The sequence below is a fragment of the Rhinatrema bivittatum genome, chromosome 18, assembly GCF_901001135.1.
Source record: "Rhinatrema bivittatum chromosome 18, aRhiBiv1.1, whole genome shotgun sequence".
Lineage (NCBI taxonomy): Eukaryota > Metazoa > Chordata > Amphibia > Gymnophiona > Rhinatrematidae > Rhinatrema > Rhinatrema bivittatum.
Window position 1 is genome coordinate 37,032,330 of NC_042632.1, and position 18,385 is coordinate 37,050,714.

The window sequence follows — 18,385 nt, forward strand, 5'->3', positions numbered from 1 at the left end:
TGACTGAAGAAGAGAGTGGCCTGGAGCTTCACTTATAGCAGCCTCTTTCCCCCTTAGGCTGAGCCCCTCGGGTTCCGGGGGCCAGCAGGCGAAGGTCTCTCATCGAATGGCTAAATTGAAGATCCAGTGACAGGCAAGGGTCAGAGGCAGGCGGAAGACAAGGATAGTCAGGATCCGGGCTGAGATCAGAGGCAGGCAGAAGGCGAGAGTGGTCAGGATCCAGGCTGAGGTAAAGTCCAAGGGTCAGTCCAAAGACAGAAGAGAAGGCAAGGATGGGGCAGGCTGGGCTGGGGAGACCAGGGCAGGTTGGAATGAAGAGACGAGGCAGGCTGAGAAGGCAGGAAGTGGATGCAGAAACCATTGCTGAGGTGAAGAGGGAACGTCCTGGAAGGCCCTTTATAGGGCTGGTGACATCATCAGTGGGTGCTGTGAGCCATTTCCCTCCTCAGGCCCTTTAAGTTGTATGCACACACTTTGGGAGGCCCGAGGAAGGAGCCACAATGGTGGTGTCCACTGTGAAGGTAGGGAACCGGCACCTACCCGTGAACCATGAAACATAACATAAAGGCATTAAGGCAATATATTGAATGAATAAACAAACTAAATTGACTGGGAAGGGAGAAAACATGAATGAGAAAAGAGAGTAAGGACAGTGGTGGCGATGTGAGGGAGAGAGAAGTTGATGTGAGAGAGAGAGAGAGAGGAAGAGGAAAAGCATAGGGAGACTCTCAGCATTTTCTGATACATATAATGCCAGAAGTCATTATGCTAATACTGTTCCTGCATATCTGAAGACAGATGTGATCAGCGAGAAAGGTGAAAGGAAAGAATGGCAGACCCAACAGTACAAGCAAGGTGGGTTTGTGGCAATCTTGAGCCCACTTACCCTTCTAGTGGTGCCCATGTTCAGAAAAGGAGAACCAGTGCCCACCTAATGCTTCCACATCTATCAGAAAATACTGAGTGAAACGCGCTCTCACATCTACCTGACCACTCACTCATTTCAGGATGAGCAAAATACAAGAGCCCCCAAGAATGACTCTCATCTAATAGGAGTTATTCCCAGGGTGAGTATTGCCAGGGCTAGAATAGAACTTTGATCCTAAAACCAGAAGATGGCAAAGCAGGGAATAAATCTTTAGCGCAGTCTAGTTTTGTAGGGTTGCCAACTCTTGCTATATAGGAGGAAAACTCCTTATTGTTATTTATTTTTTTTAACTTTCTCACTCTTACAAGTTCCCTAACTCTGTGTCAACTGGTGATTAATAGATCTCCTTTTCTGTTCCCATTGCTGCTGGCATGTATGTGCTTGGTTGATTACGCAGAAGTGCTATGGATGCTTCTTTGTGGTTCAACAACATTCTTGATGGATAAACAATTTGGTGTTGAATTACAGAAACTTCTATAATCTATCTGTCACCGAAACAAGTCTCTCTGAAGATCATTGGACAAGACATGGTTGAGTTTTTAAGATCTTCAAGGTTTTCCATGCTCTACCTTGTTGGCGTTTCAACAGCCTCAAGGAACCTGAGCTTGGTTTCACACTGACATCTGCTGGTTGCAGAGATTTGTGTTAAGATTCCTGGTGCTCTTTCTCATTTATAGTAAGAGGAGAGAGAAGGAATCTAAGATACAAAACAAATTATGAGCAGGACCCTAGGCTTCCATCACCATGATTAGCTTTTTTTTCCCCCCACTTTAAAATATGCAGAAAAGAATTAACAAAGAAGAGGGTATAAGAAATTGACTTCTGAAAATTATTTTTTGACTTGACGTGAAATTGTAATGAGTGAAAGATTTCTTTAGACTTTCTGAAACTATAAACCTAAGTCTAAGGCTCGGCCTATGACTTAAGACATTGGGGCCCTTTCCAATATTATGCTTTTGGAAACCACTTGAGAGCAGTGACAAAACCTCGAAACTGCCAAAAACTCATATTATCCCTCACTGCAAGTCTTAATAGCTTTTCTTATGGTTTTATTACTCTCTATGACCAGGAAGTACAATTAAATTAGTAGGTATGATATAGTAACATAAGAACATATATCTTTGTAATTACAGCCAGCAGATTGACTTGAACTAAAATTCAGGTAGCAAAGCAGAAATGCTTTGAAAAAGAGCTATGATGATGAAGAAGATCAAGGTGTCCCTGGGCAGAACTTGGGGAGAGGAGGGACCGAGCTCTATACAGGACAATCACGCTCAGCAAGGAATATGAGGTCAAGCGGCTCCAGGAGCAAGCAATCAAAATTCTATATTACTTTTCTGATGGTTCTCTGATATTAGTAAAATGGTCTTTTGTTTTAGTATTAGTTAAATCGTATATTGTAACGGTATTAATCTATTGTTTATCTTACGTTTATTTTATTGATGATTGCTTTGTGATTTTTCACTGGTTAGTCTGTCAGTTCTGTGTTAATGTATCATTATGTATTGACATTAACTGCCTTGCATTCTAGATATGGTGGGTTATAAAAAATGTTAAATAAAATAAATACCAGGTTGGGGCTAGAAATCCAGACTACGCACCTGGAAGGAGAGGCAAACTACCAGAGATACCCACTTCTGGTCAGAAACTTACTAGAGGCCAGTAATTCTCTGAGACCAGATGCCCTGCTAAGCTGAATTAAGATGCTTGGAAAAAGAGATCCACAACTGCATCTGTTACAATTACACAGTAAAGAAAAAGTAAGAGTAATTATACAGATCAAATGTTAGTTTAGTTTATTATATTTAATATATTACCTTTCCATATCACAAATCAAAGCAGCTCGCATAATTATAAATTAGATCAAACAAAAATAAAATCAATTATATCATTATATTTATAACATAAAACATACAGAATAACACTATGCGCTTGATTTTCAAAAGCATTTACATGCTTAAAATTGTGTTTTACACATGTAAACACACTTTACCTATGTAAGTGGGCTTTTGGAAATTGCTACAATATATGCTATTGAATTGTCCATAGGATATTCACGTGCAAGTGCACTTTACGTGCATAAATGGGCTTTTGAAAATTGCTTCGATAGTATGTTACATGTACATGTGCAACGCCTTTGAAAATTCACTTGAGTGTCAACAACACAAACATAAATAAAATAATAAATATAAAACAAAAACCCATAAAATCTTAACAATGCCCTAATGCCAATAAAACTACATAAACCCTATTTAGTTGAGATTACTTATAATAAATCCTATAAGTGGAATTGGATAGAATCCTGCTGTACAAAGCAGAGTTTGATGCACTGTATCTTCTTGTTTTCCTTTAAAAAGAAATATAAAAATTATTTTTAAAAAGTTATTGAGATTTATACCCCACAAAGATCATTAAGATCAGCTAATAAAGGACTATTGCAAATTCCATCAGTAAATTCAGCCCATCTCATACTAATACGAGACAGGTCCATTTCTATTGCTGGTCCCTGCATTTGGAACACAATGCCCGCTGAATTACATCTGGAATCAGAGTTTAAAGCCTTTAAGAAAGCATTGAAGACATGGCTCTTCGAACAGGCCTATGCAGACCATCTAGAGAAAAGAAATAACTAGAATGAAAAAGCGATTATTATGTTTTTCTTTTGCTCGTCCTTTTATTAATAATTTTATTTTATTTTTTAATACGTTTTTGTATTTTAATCACCAATAATATTATTGTTGTTTTATTTAGTATTTAATTAATTTAATTTGTATTTTGTCTAACCAGTTATTCTTTCCTATCTCTTCCTTCTTCTCCAAGTTCTGTGACCCTTGTTAATTGTAACTGTTTCCTTCGATCACCACAGTTTTAGTTTGATGTATTTAATGCACCCCGTTTCATGTAAACCAGCAAGATATGTCCTCATGATTGCCGGTATATAAAAACCTTAAATAAATAAATAAATAAATAAATAAATGATGTTTTTTATGATGTGAACTGTTGTGATGTTTCTTGCGAATGATGGTATACAACATTTTTATAAATCTATATAAATAAAAATGTAAATGTTGGTTTGTTCAAAATCTTTGAAATTTTGACACAACGTTGCATTCGAATACGCGCACAGCAAAGATGTAGGAGGAGAGGGGACAAAAATCTCGCCCGTTTTAACGGGTTTAACGGCTTGTACTAAATATTTTACAATTCCATTTCAATGTTTCCGATTGCATTGTTAAATTGAATTTTCATAGATTTCAATTTATTTTCATTTTGATGTAATTATTTCATGTGACATTGTGTTGGAATTGAGCTGTGTCGTTTATCATACTATTCATTTAGTGAGTATAGTTTTTTTTTTCTTTTTTCATTCTTTTTCATTTCTAGAATTATGTGGTTTACATCTAGACACGGATTGCTTCTCACATGGACAATTATATGTTGCATATTCTAGAGTGGGCAAACCCGACAATCTCTATATCTGCACAGACAATGGAACAACAAAAAAAATTGTATACCCACAAGCATTGTGAAATTAAACATATTAGAAACGTGCGCTTTCTCTTTTCTTTCTTTTCCATTTAACCAGACTGAGCCACAGCAACGCCTGACCGGGTACAGCTAGTAAATAAATAAATTTAGCATGCATCAGCAAAGCTGAAATTTCCTCCCTACTAGTTCATCAAACCTGATTAAGCTTATTAAGGAGCAGGGTGCTTTCGCATTATCTTCTTGGTTGGGTGATACGGGTTAAAGGTCATCCAGGGCTCAACATCCAGTGTCTAATTTTTAATAAAAAAAGAAATTAATGACTAGAGAATATGTATTATAGCTTAAAAAATGCAGTAATAAGAAGCCTTTCATTTGACAGCACCATAGGGAAGCAGGAAGAAGACATGATGCAGCTGTGATTAACAGCTGGCTGAGCACAATGCTTCTCTTAAAAATCAATTGAGAGCTGATGTTGTAACATTGCTGGAGCGCCTGAAAGTGGAACATAAATCGAATAAATAAATAACACCTGATGCACAACTGTAACTTACATTCTTGATGTTAAATTCGTGGAAGGTGTGCAGTGCTTTTAAATAAGTGAGTGTTACTAATGACTTTTGCTACACATTTAATGGTTAAAAAGCAATTCTGGTTGCTGAGTTAGTCCCCTTGAATATGTGGAAAAGGATCACCAAGAAAAAATGTAATTGCTACCTTTTTATTGGACTAACTTAATCCATCTGTGTCAAACTTTTGAGAGTTATCCTCTCTTCATCAGTTTAGTGCAGTTAAGCTGGGATTGAATAGTGCAGAAGTCACCTAGGTCTTAGGCTACCTGCGTGTGTCGTATTTCGGTAAAGAAAAGGGGGAAGGGAGAATGCCAAGGTGATGAGACAGAAGCAGCCGATGCAATATCGGCGCGCAGAACACGGGCGCTCATGATGGAGCCCCCGCGCGCTGATCGACCTCTCCGGGGTGCCCGATGCAATATGCAAATGGGTTACCACGGTGAAAGGGAGGCGCTAGGGGAAATTGTGCGCCCCTAGCGCCTCCTCGGCAGTGGGCGCCCGGGAGAGGTGGCCGTCAGCGGGTTAGGAAAAGGGACGCTCAATTAATAACGAGCGCCAGTGCGGCGCACAGGTTAGGAAAATCTGTCGCTCGTAAAATTGAGCGTCCCCTTTTCCTAACCTGACCGCCGGCACACTTTAAAAAAAAATTTATTTTTTTTTTAATCTAACTCCTTTTTCAGTTTCTCTGACTTAATATTGCCATGATATTAAGTTGGAGGAACTACAGAAAAGTCGTTATTTTCTGCTTTTCTGTCAACTTTAGGGGCTCCTCAAAATTTAACATCTACTCCGGGGCAGGCGATAATTTCTGAGGGGAAAAATGTGTGCATCGGACGCTCATTTTTTTTCTGCATCGGGTGGTAATAGCTAATAGCCTCATCATTATGAATTTACATGTGATATGTGCTATTAGCTTCGCAGGGGGTTGGACTCGCATTTTGGATGCGCTAATCCCCTTAGGAGGTAATTTTCAAAGGAGTTACAGGCATAAATGTATCATACTATTATAGCAGTTTTCACAAGACCATTTACTCGAGTAAAGTGCATTTACTGGAGTAAAACCCAGTTTTATGCCTGCAGATTCTTTTCAAAATCAGGCCTTTATTGCATAAGGGGTTGTGGACGCGGGTCCAGGCACGGGTTAACCAGTGCACTCAGCTGAACTCACCGAATTGCACGGGCCGGTTAAATTTTGCAGTTGAAAAGGCCTATATATTGGGTGATGGGCAAGAAAGCCTGTGTCCTTATTATGTCCTTTTGTGTTTCTTTCAAAGTATTTGATCATGCTAATTTCAAATGTTTTCTGTTCTTGTGTCCCCTTTAAGTGCCCCCCCCCCCCGATTGTGAGGTAGTTAAGGGAATGGTCTTCTTTGGAGACGTGATGGCTGGAAGGGAAACACCTAGCTATGCCATCTGCACGGGGGAGGGGAGGGGGGGATGTGACTGCACAACCATTCCAGCACCCACTTCTTACAAAGAGGGTGTCAAAACGATAGCTGCTTGATGTTACAGCAGAAACTGTTGCAAAACCAATGGAAAAGAAACCCGTAAAGTATTATGCTAATTGATCTCTTCCTAATCTACCCGGGCGGCGCGCACTTGACAAACGGGAGTGCGCGTTAAGCAGAGGAAATTCTCCAGATCCCCACCAGGTGGCCCCCTTCCTCCCCCGGCTGGGAGCAGTGAGCGCTTGCTGCTGCTGCGCTGCTGCCCCCGGTTTGGTTTGTTAAGAAGGCTCGGGATGGAAAAAGGGGCCTGAGCCCAACATTTGTGAGGGGGGGGGGGGGTGGAGGACTTTCCTGCCTGCTGCTGCCATGTGGGAGGATCCACAGCTGTCAGCCCAGCCTTTGGGTTTTGGCTCAGTGGGAAAGAATGCCGGAGGCCCGGCCGCTTGCTCTTTTGGCTCTGGTTCCAGCAGCTGCAACCCCCGCTTGCAGGCTTGGAGTTCCTGGCTGAGAGGGCGCAGCTGGATAACAGGGTCCGGGAGAGCCGCCGTGGCTGCTCGCTGCAGCCAGAGGACGGGTTCTGCTGCCCTCGTCCCCCTATTCCAGAGAGCTGGCATGTTAAAGGCTGAGAGAGACACTGGTGGGGGAGGAAGGAGCTGAAGAGCACCCACCCTAACCTTCTGCATACCCTCCAGCTGTTTTTCATCTTTGGAGGCGGCAGAGATGCTTCCTTTCTACATAATATGCAGGAGACAGGTTGCAGGCAGGGCCGGAGCTGGGCTAACCAGTGTTCTATGTGAAAACTGAAACTGCGCCCCCCTTCCTCGCCCCGGCTTCACGTGTGCCCCCATCTGCAGCCTCTTCCGTGATATCTCCCCCTCCCTTTTCCCCCCAGGGCCAGCGACAAACAGGTTTTTTTTTTCTCTAACACTAGACACTATTGGTGCTGTTCTCCCTCCCTCCCACTCCAGAACGTTAGACAATAGCAGTGAAGCCTGGGGTCCATACAGGCCCAAAACCTCAATCTAATTCCTGCAACAACCCTACCCATGAAAAGGCAGCAGCAGGCTCTAGAAACCCAATACAGGGCCTTATTGGGAAAACAGAATGAGATGGACCACTGCAGATCCCCACACAGACGCTTTGCACAAGAAGAACCTCTCACGTTGGTCATTCGTTCAGAACAGAGACAGATCTTCACCAAATACGGAGCAAGGATGTCAGGGCCGAGCAGGCCGGCTGAAGGTAATTCCCCAGCAGGAGCGGTGCAGGACTCCAGAGCTGAGCAGGGCAGGATCTTCTGCCTGGCCGGCCACCTCACCCTTGGGTTGAGCCTGCAGGATGTGGTAGGGAGCGGGGGGGATTCAGACAGAGACAAGACAGGCTGAAGTCAGGGAAGGCAGCGTTCTAGCAGAGGTAATGTCAAAGGTCAGGGAGGACCAGGAACAAGTCAGTCCGAGGGCAAGGAAATGTAGGGGAAGGAGGAACTAGGACAGGCAAGGAGTCAGGCTTGGAGCAAGGTGGGAGAAAAAGGGCAAACAAGGAGACAGGAACTGGAGCAAAGGAGGGACAGAGTACAAGGCAAAGCACATCTGGAACAGGGTGCAAGGCAAAGCAAATCTGGAACAGGGTGCATGGCAAAGCAAATCTGGAACAGGGTGCAAGGCAAAGCACATCTGGAACAGGGTGCATGGCAAAGCAAATCTGGAACAGGGTGCAAGGCAAAGCACATCTGGAACAGGGTGCAAGGCAAAGCAAATCTGGAACAGGGTGCATGGCAAAGCAAATCTGGAACAGGGTGCAAGGCAAAGCACATCTGGAACAGAGTGCAAAGCAAAACAAATCTGGAACAGGGTGCATGGCAAAGCAAATCTGGAACAGGGTGCAAGGCAAAGCACATCTGGAACAGGGTGCATGGCAAAGCAAATCTGGAACAGGGTGCAAGGCAAAGCACATCTGGAACAGGGTGCATGGCAAAGCAAATCTGGAACGGTGCAAGGCAAAGCACATCTGGAACAGGGTGCAAGGCAAAGCAAATCTGGAACAGGGTGCATGGCAAAGCACATCTGCAACAGGGTGCAAGGCAAAGCACATCTGGAACAGAGTGCAAAGCAAAACAAATCTGGAACAGGGTGCAAGGCAAAGCAGGCAGAACAAGAAGACACCAGAAGGCCACTGGGAGGCCAAACAATCAGGAGCTAGGAATAGAAGAAACAAGGCAAGGCGGCACACAAATTAGGAACAAGATAAGGCAGCACATGAACTAGGAATAAGGCAACAAGGCACAAGGGTGGCAACAGCAGGGAGACCCAGTGATGAGGCAGGGAGCTGCTTTACAGGGCTGGTCTCGCTGCGTCACGCAGCCTTCAAGACGGAGGCTAGAACAGGGCTGAGTGCAGCCCGTATCCTTAGAGTAGGACCACAAATTAAAAATGCAGGCAAAAATGAGCTAAGCTGGCAGACAAAAATGAGAAACCCAAGAAGCCGACCGCATGAAATGCGACACTAGAGAAAAAGAAGCTTATTTTTATTTTCTCCAGTACTGGGCAGGATAGAAAGATGTAAGATGCACATTCCCACAGCTGACATGTTCAGTCATTAAACTGAAAATAAAATACTTTATTGTCTGGACATTTTATATTCCTAATTGTGTTGGTCCTGGTCTTTTTTTTTTCTACTTTCCCCTTGCCAGTCTTCTTTTTCAGAATCTTTTTTTCCATTTTCCATTTCTCTCTCTCCCCTACATCTGTCTTTAATACTGATCTTTCCATTTGATCTCTATTTCTCTCCTCTGCCTCTCTACTCATAGCTAGATTTTGTCCCTTCTTCCCCCCCGCCCCCAGTTCTCTGTGTCCCAGCCCTTCTTCTCCCTAATTGCTCCCTCTCAGTCCCCCCGTTTCCTCCTCAGTGCTCTGCTACCTTATCAGTCTCCAGCTATCTGGCCTTCTTGTCCAGACCTCCAATAGCTGCCTCTTTTCTGGTTGTCTCAACTTTCTCCTCCCCCCCTCCCCCCCCCCACACACACCACCACCAAATTATCCCCATGGAAAGATAATCCTCTCTCACCACATCCCCTTTCACTTCTCCCAACCATTTCCTTTTTCTTTCACCTCCTTCCAGTGCCCTCCCATCCCCGTCTCCAAGGCATTAATGCACAGGCCTCGGTCAATGGAAAGGAGGATCTGGAATGGTGGTGAAAGGGGGGGTAGGCAGGAGTAATCTAAGGAAACATTTCTTTGTAGAAAGGCTGGTGGATGGATCTCCGCCAATGGAGGTGGCGGAGATGAGAGCAGCATCGGAATTCAAGAAAAGGCCGTACGTGCACAGAGGATCTCAGAAAGAGTGCTAGGGTTTCTAGAGCTGAGCGGCTGGTGCGAATGGGCAGACTAGATAAGTTGCATGGTCCTCTTCTGCTGCCATGTTTCTCCGTTAAGTGAGCTAAGCTGGCATTAGGTGACTGCAAACCAGGTAAGTCTTGGAACTGTTCTCACACCGCGGGTGATGGCTTGCGCATTGCCCTAAGTTCACATGACAGACCTGAGCACATGTTTCTGCTAAAGTCACAAATGGACAGCAGGCCCGTTTCCCACACTTGCTCATAAGAAAAGCGAATATCAAAATAAAAGAAATACACGTGATAATAAGACTGTGTGTATGAAGAAGATGAAATAAAACACTCAAAAGGGAAAACATATTAAAATGAAAAGCAAAATCTCGAATAGTTGCAAAAGACAGAAAACAAGTCATTTATTAATTTAAAAAATAACTTGGATAAATGCTGCTGTACTTTTGCATTATTTGCTCTAGGCTTCTACAGAAGCTACCCCTACAGTCTCAAAAAGGTCATGCAGTGTAACATCTTTTGGTCCAATTGACCTTTAAAAAAATTAAGATTTCTCTTGGACCAATATGGCGATTAGAACTTCACTACAGACAAATTAATATTTAAGACTGTAGCATGCCAACATACTAACTTGGTTCTGTATCTGCCATTTAAAGACGTTTCCAAGTCAGATTTTACATTAAGAAAAGTGCAATAAAACCCTTAGCAGGTTGGCCTGCCTGCAATTTTTATGCTTTTGGAAACAGTCTTTTATTTTAGATTTTTAGTCCTTCTTTCTGAAGGAGACACCCAAAGCTGATTGCAATATAAATGAACATCAAAGGTTGAGCAACTACATATAATAAGTATGTTCAAATGCATAACAGCATCACATAGAATAAGCAATGGGCTAAGAAAAGCCTAAAAGAGTGGTACCCTTTCCCCATCTACAGCTCTGCCAGGAAGCCATTACCAGCCGCTAATCCACTCTGAACCATGCACAGGGCAGGAATAAATCCTTTTAAATAAATAAAGCTTGGGTATGCAGCCTAGAGATGTGCATTCGGCATGTTTCGGGGAGCCCGAAAAACAATTGGGATTTTCCCGTTTTTTCGCGAAAATTCGTTTTTCGGATTAGTGCGCATTCCCCGTTAACGGGGAGTTCGCGCACGCTAATGGGAGTTAGCGTGCGCTAACTCAAAAAATGATTTTTCCCCGAAAAAGACCCGAACCGCAAACGACATTTCCTGCGGCGGCCGAAAAACGAAGAACGACCAGCTTTAAACTTTCCGCTTAATCCAACCCAGGCTCCCCGCCCCACACCCCGCACAAAAAAAAAAAAAAAACAGCTGGTCTCCTGGTAAATCTCCTTATGCAGCCCATTCAGACCAAATGATGTGTCAGAGGCAGCGGGGCTGTAAGATTTTTAAATAAATAAATCGCCAAGTGTGGGCCCCAGCACAGACAAACATACACTTTCTCATAGTGGCAGACCTAACCTCTGTCACTGAGGGAACCGAGAAGAAGGTGTCACGTGCCAGCCTCAGGGACCTGGTGCGGCAGCACCAGCTAACCGGCTTCTCTTTAGACAGTGGGAAACCCAACCAAAGAAATCATTTTTTTTAAGATCTCACATAAAAGATTCCCAACAAAACAGGAAGTGGACATCAGTCAAACATCTTTGGAAACAATGGCCAGAACAATGGCCAGAACAATGGCCAGAACAAACAGGTGGGCCTGAGGATAATTCAGTTTTCGTCTTCCCGAGGTTTATCCGATCACGCTTTTAAGTTTGTTGCATAAAGGCATGTCTTTTGTTCCGAGTAATTATTATGATTCATGCTCTACCCGGGTTGGTTTATTTAACATTTTTTCGGTACTTTGAAAATTAAAAAAAATTCTTTTTAAATAACACCGCGATGAGGGATTGGGCTCGACTCACATCTTCTCCCCCCATCTCCCACTCTTTTGCCAGCACAGATAAAAATATCCACACTGTACTTTTACCCATGGCGGGGGGAGGGGAAGCTGCTAATTTATCTGAGTAACCGGAGCCGGTGCTTCCATTAGGCAAACCAGCCAGTTGCCTGGAGCATCAAAGATTTGGGGGCAGCAAAACCTGCCAGCATGAGACCTAGAGGGGTGCTGGGCCAGAACTAATACTGCCAAAAAAGGGGAGCAATGCTCTGGAGCCGCCGTCGCCAGTAGGAGGCAGTGTTGTGCTAGAGGTCAGTATGGAGAAGGGGGTGCATGACCGAAGGTTTGCCTAGGAGCACCAAATACTCTTGCACCGGCCCTGCAGGTAACAGCTTAGTTACCCAGGTATAATCATTTGAAAAGCCCTCTCTGTTAGGCCAATTAAAAAAAATCTCACCCAGTTTTAAGTTGATTTCTAAGAAAAGCCTGAGAAGAGTACTCTGGCTCTGTATGCATGTGTCAGTCCATTGCAGACAGAGATAGTTAACAGTAGCAATTATAACAATCTCATTTACACGTCACGTATTTGTTTTAAATTGGGAGAACAAGATGAGCCTTGTGGTCAATATCTATCATTCTATTTTACGTGTATCGCAACATGCTTGCAATTTTAGATTGAATTACTCACCTTTTCCAAATCCGGCTTAAGGCAGGTTATAATTCGGCACCACAGCTAACGGGGGATCGTTCCCCACTTTTCTTTCCTCTTGGGACTAGCCCAGGCATGAGGGGGATGGACCTTGTGGGGGGGTTATCCCAGGACACAGAAGCGTGCAGCCTGAGCCAGAAAATATGTGCCACGTTTGAATGATGACTGGAGTACTCGCTCCTTCTTGGGGGATGTGAAGCTGGCTCTTGCGCTGTCTCTCACTGAAGCCCCCAACCGGTGGAGTGGGAATTGAGTCTGGGCTGTCTGCATAGCAGCGCCCAGCGCTGATACCGAGCTGTGGGGCTGATCCAGAAAAGAGTAAATTTCTTTTTGGCTTCATAACCCTGAATTCCTACAGAAATGTTGGAGAAAAATACAAAATGGTGGTGGCCGAAAGAAAAATTGTGGAGCAGTCTTTGCTCCCAGTGTAGCTGCCCCTACGGTTGTTTCCAAAATTAAAACCAAAGCAAAGTAGTAATTGCTTTGGAAAAGTTTGGTTAGTTTGAAATGCTTCCCCAAATTGTATAGCACTAAAAGAGAGAAATGCAGTGCTACTGAAAAAGAAAATCAGTTTTAAGTGGAAGGGTTCCTCCCTTACTCAGAGCCTGATGCTCAGCAAGTGAATTTGTGCTCCCTGACAGTCAGCGCGCGGAGTCCCCGAGGAGCCTGTCAGGGAGCTGTGGGCACCTGCAGTGGGCACACCTTGTACACACCAAGGTCAGAGGGCAGTTACGTACGCGCAGCCTTGAAGCAAGCCCGGAAATCGAACATAGTTTGTCAATTTAAAAGTTCTTATTTCTTTATATTTTGGTGCTGAATCCACCGCTAGGACGTATTTCAATCTCACCAACTTTAAGAAACGGTAGATTTTTTTTTTTTTTTTTAATGGGGAATCTACTGGAATCTCAGGAATGCTTGCTGCTCAGGTAGCCTTTGGTCATCAGCTCTGGGCTATACATAGTACATTATTATTATTATTATTATTATTATTATTATTATTATTAAGCATTACATTCTCCCTCAGGTGCAAGGGAATGCTGGTTTACAGTTCAGCACAATGTATTTTGCAACACCAGCCCACTGATCTTTGAGAAGGAGACGTACCATATCAATGCTACAAAAGAGCACATTTCAATACAATAGCTGAACATTTTTGGCCACAGAATTCGATTTGTCTTCCCACAGTATCGATTCCCTAACTAGATAATCAGTCCACTGCTTTAGTATTCAAGTCTCTGGGTCTTGCTCATGGTACCTTCTAGGCTATAATGGCACTCTGAGTTGTAGATGTTTCTTTTATTTCCCTCTTGAAATAGGATTGTGAATAGAAACAGATTTTTCTGATTATGTAACTCACTGCAGCCAGTTTGCCAAGATCCCCCCTCCCCTTTCGGAAATGAAGTGGATCCCCCTTGAAAACGTTTTGGACAGAAATCCAGAATGTTGATGAGGCTCTTGAGCAGACCATCCAGGGTGCGCTCTTTCTAGTTTTATAGACGGTGACTTTCAAAGCCCTTCATGCGGGTAAGGAGCTGTTTACCCGAGTAAGATGACTATTCGAAAACTGCCCCGCTGAATCCGGCTGAAAGCATGCCCGGTGCGCCACAGCGTGCGTACGTTTAGCCACATTTGGGGGAGGTGTCCCCGGGGATTGGTTTTTGTACGGGATCAGAAAATATCACATGTAGATCGCATTTTCAAATCTAGGTGTCTAATTCTCCCCGCCCCCCCCCCCCCCCCCCCCCCCCCCCCCCCAAACATTCTCTCTGCACACAAGTGCGAAATTCCCCGGGGTACTTTGCAGTCGTAGCACTTTTCAGAGGAAAAACTCTGTGCATGATCCTTTCCCTCTGAAATTTGGTGCAAAGTCTGCTGATAAAATGTACGCCCTGCCCGAATGAAGACTGAGTTCCAAGGAGAGGTTTGTTTGATTTATTGAACCACTATATCTCTTTGGTTTTCCTCTTCACCCTCTCTTTTCCCCTTTTTTCCTTGTTTTGGGGACAATTGTTAACATTAGATGTGAATCAGTTATTTACACTTTCAGATAATAGGAGGACTAGGGGGCATTCCATGAAGTTAGCAAGTAGCACATTTAAGACTAATCGGAGAAAATTCTTTTTCACTCAACGCACAATTAAGCTCTGGAATTTGTTGCCAGAGGATGTGGTTAGCGCAGTTAGTGTAGCTGGGTTCAAAAAAGGTTTGGATAAGTTCTTGGAGGAGAAGTCCATTAACTGCTATTAATCAATTATACTTAGGGAATAGCCACTGCTATTAATTGCATCAGTAGCATGGGATCTACTTAGTGTTTGGGTAATTGCCAGGTTCTTGTGGCCTGGTTTGGCCTCTGTTGGAAATGGGATGCTGGGCTTTATGGACCCTTGGTCTGACCCAGCATGGCAATTTCTTATGTTCTTATGTTCATTTATGAAGGGCTTCTAGGCCTGGGGGAAATTAGTAACTCATGGGCCCAAAAGTGAATTTTCATTAGGAAATTCTTTGTGGAGTTCCCTTTGAAAATCTGGGCACCGGCAGCAGCAGGGGTATTTAAGTATCTGCGCCTGCTTTACGGCAGGTCTGCACTGTAAATCATGTCTGCTGGCTCCCGCAGGCCCCTGCCCCCCCTCCCCAGCCCAGCCCCATTGCGGCACAGATAAAAATTGCCCCTACCGTTTCAAAGCAGGGGCCGTGTTTCCCCACAGAGGGGGAGGGTTTCTTTGGTAAATCTTTTGGAAATGTCCTCCCCAATGTGGGTAAAAGTGCTCATGTTTTCCCCGATGTTAGGAAAAATTGCATTTTTTTTGTGCTTCCCTATATACAAAGGACTTTCAGGTTGACCAGAAATGTGAAACAGGCTTCACAAGCATTATTCATTTGACCTTTACAAAAGATCTGTTAATGTCTATTTTCTGAGAATTTCCTGTGTTTAATACAGTCCAGAATCCTCAGATAGCAGCACTCTGACTACATACATTGATGACAGGACCCCTGTATGCCCCAAATGCCCCCACGATATACACTTCAGGAACAGTAATCCTCTATAGAAGTAAATTAGGCCTGAGGCTGTATAGAAACAATAATATGCAACTGTTCAAACCTTCCCTCAAAAGAAAGCATTGAAAAGATTAATAGGAAACATTAAGGTTTCCCACCAATATATTGATAATGTAAAAAAAAAAAGTTGTACATGTATTGCATTAAGAGAAATTTGCATTGCTTTTCATTTTTCTGCATTTTTTCTAAGAAACTTCATGAATATTTTGTTGATAAAGTTAGCAAATAGCTCTAAAAACAAATGAACTGTAAACAAATATACTGTTTCTCTACTGTACTGCATTTACAATGCACATTGAATTGCTTTTCCCCTTCAAAATCCATTATAAGAAGTGCAGATGGCAGGATATATCATTTCATCCTAATTGGCTTTCATAAGCTGCATTAAATAATTATGGGTAAATTTGTGATTTGGATGAGCATGCATTCCTCTGCACCTTTCCTGAGCTAGACTGCCCAGTATTATGCTGCCTACAGCTAGCAGTGCATGCTGCCCTAGGAGTGGTACAGTGGAAAGGATGCTTCAGTGCTGTGGAATACAAGGAACTGGTGTCTGGGAAACAAATGCTTGCTGCTGATATGCAATGCTGCTCATAAAGGCAAGGTTAATTAGGCAAAGGGGTTTGAGAGAGGATGTCTTTTTTTTTTTTATCTTCTTTTCACAAATATATATAAGCCCACTTTCACTGGCATGTAGTATTTTCTTTATTTACAACACAGTTTTTCCATCATAAGTGTATGATTTTTTTATTTTTTTCATTTCTTTTTCCCAATTGATTCCAGTGGCGTTGGACTGTACAGGTCTTTCTGAGCATGCGTAAATGAGGGAGTGTGGTGATTGAAGTGTGGGCATGCGATTTTAGCTTCTTATATCATCAAAGTCAGAGCATGCTCAGTAAGTTTCCTCCTTCCTATTCCATCTGTTGTCAGTGTTGGGATGGAGATAAGGAGAGTCATGGGTACTTTACATAATATGATAATATATGCATGAAGATGGTTTATTCAGTTTTCATGAGACACACAAGGCTAACGTTTTGGAACATAGGATGAGTTTTCTTTTGCCAAAACTCGAGCTTAGGTGAATGAAATCCTAAGGTGAGAACATGAAAAGCCTGAAGCTAGGAAATTAAGTGGACAAGGTGCAGATGTCACTGGACGTTCCTGGGAGTCGGACAATGTGAGAATGAAACTCAAGAAATTCGCAGGGCATGCAAGCTCAGCATCTGTCAACGTTTCAAACAATTCTTTTTTTTTTTTATTGTGAATGGTAATTTCATTGCTCACACTGTGACAAAAAAATTTAAATTAAAGGAAAAAAAATATTCCAGAGGGAATATTCAGAGGCAGAAGAACTCCCAGCCTGCGAGATTCAGTCTTCTTTCGCATGGTATAGCAGTCTTATTTTATTAATTATAATAATGAAAGAAACTTTTTGTTGATGCTTGAGACACAAGTTTCAGAGCAGAGAGAAATACAAATAAACAAACTAAAATCTCCCCACCAAAAAACAGGGCTTATCCAGGAAAATACTGATTAATACAGTATATTGTATTCTCAAAACGTCATTGAATTGTCTGTATCTTTTCCGTTTCCTTTCTTCTCATTGCAATAACTATGTGTAAAGCCACTATTTCTGGACGTTCTCTCTGCTTTCTTTGCACTGCTTCACTCTCTGAGGTCGTATTCCTATGTATGTCACATCGGAGTGCCCAGACCTGGCTGGAACATCCTGGATGGTCCATAGGAAAACTTCAGTATGTGGCGTGGGGGCCCCCTGTCTTCCAAGTTCATCAGCTTTACAGCATCCCTGGTTGGTTCACCCTCCAGCCAGGCCTCCAGAAACTTTGGGGTTTTAGATCGCTGTCCTAGTCTGAATCTTTAATTCTTTTTAGCTTCTCGGAGAATGGAAATCTTAACAGAGAAAATTGTCTTGGTAGCAAAGCCTTAACAACTATCTTGGGGAAACTACATATAAAAGTAACCTTAAAATATGCATTCTCCTGCAATAGCAGCAGGAAGCTTAGCAACATAAGAAACCCACAAAGATTCTTGATTATATGGGGCCTTTGAACACTTCTACATTATTTTACCACCTTTTCTCCTCCCATCTCCCCAGCCTTGTTACTCTTCCTACCACTTCCTCACTCTTTCCGTCACACTGCCTCATTTCTCCCTAGCCTCATCTTCCTTCTCCGAGGAAAGGGCTCTCTCTCTAACTCCAGTATTTACCTTGCTTTTGCCCTAACAGGGGGCATGCTGACTAACAAAGGGAGGCATTCAGAAGGCAGAAGTTGGAGCTGCTTGTTGATTTTTGTGGCACTTTTTAATAAATATACTTCCAAAGTCTCCGTTTCTGATGAAGGCATCATGACACAGCAGCTGATGGCCTTCCTTTCTTAATCTTCTGCTCTCCTAGTAGGTAAATACCTGCTATGCCTGTACAGCAGGGCCAGCCTGAATCGCATCACTTAATGAATGAGACCTGTCAGAAAAGGGAAGGCAGAATGATGACACCCAGATGACTTCATGTTCCATGGGGCAAGTAAGACCACTCTTGCTTTCATAACCCTCATCCACAAAGCACTGTGGGGCTTTTTATACAGCGAGTAAACTGGACTGGATCCCGGAATGATTTGGAAATTTAAAAAAAAAACAGGAGTAGACAAAAATGTCTTAGTGAACCTGAAGCCAGCCGGCCATTATACAGGGGAGAGAGTCAGTGGTGCACAGAGATGTCTTAAATAATCAGCATTTGATGGCATAACAGCCAAATGGAGTCAATTTGAGTTATGGTATATGTTAAAGGATGCCCATGGGGTAAGAGCTGTGTAAGGCACAGAAGTGTCTGCAAGTACACAGACATTTAAATACAGCAACGCAGTAATCCACAGTCTATAACACAGAATATGCAACTTAAACTTCAAGGACAAATAGGAAAAGAGTCTGGAG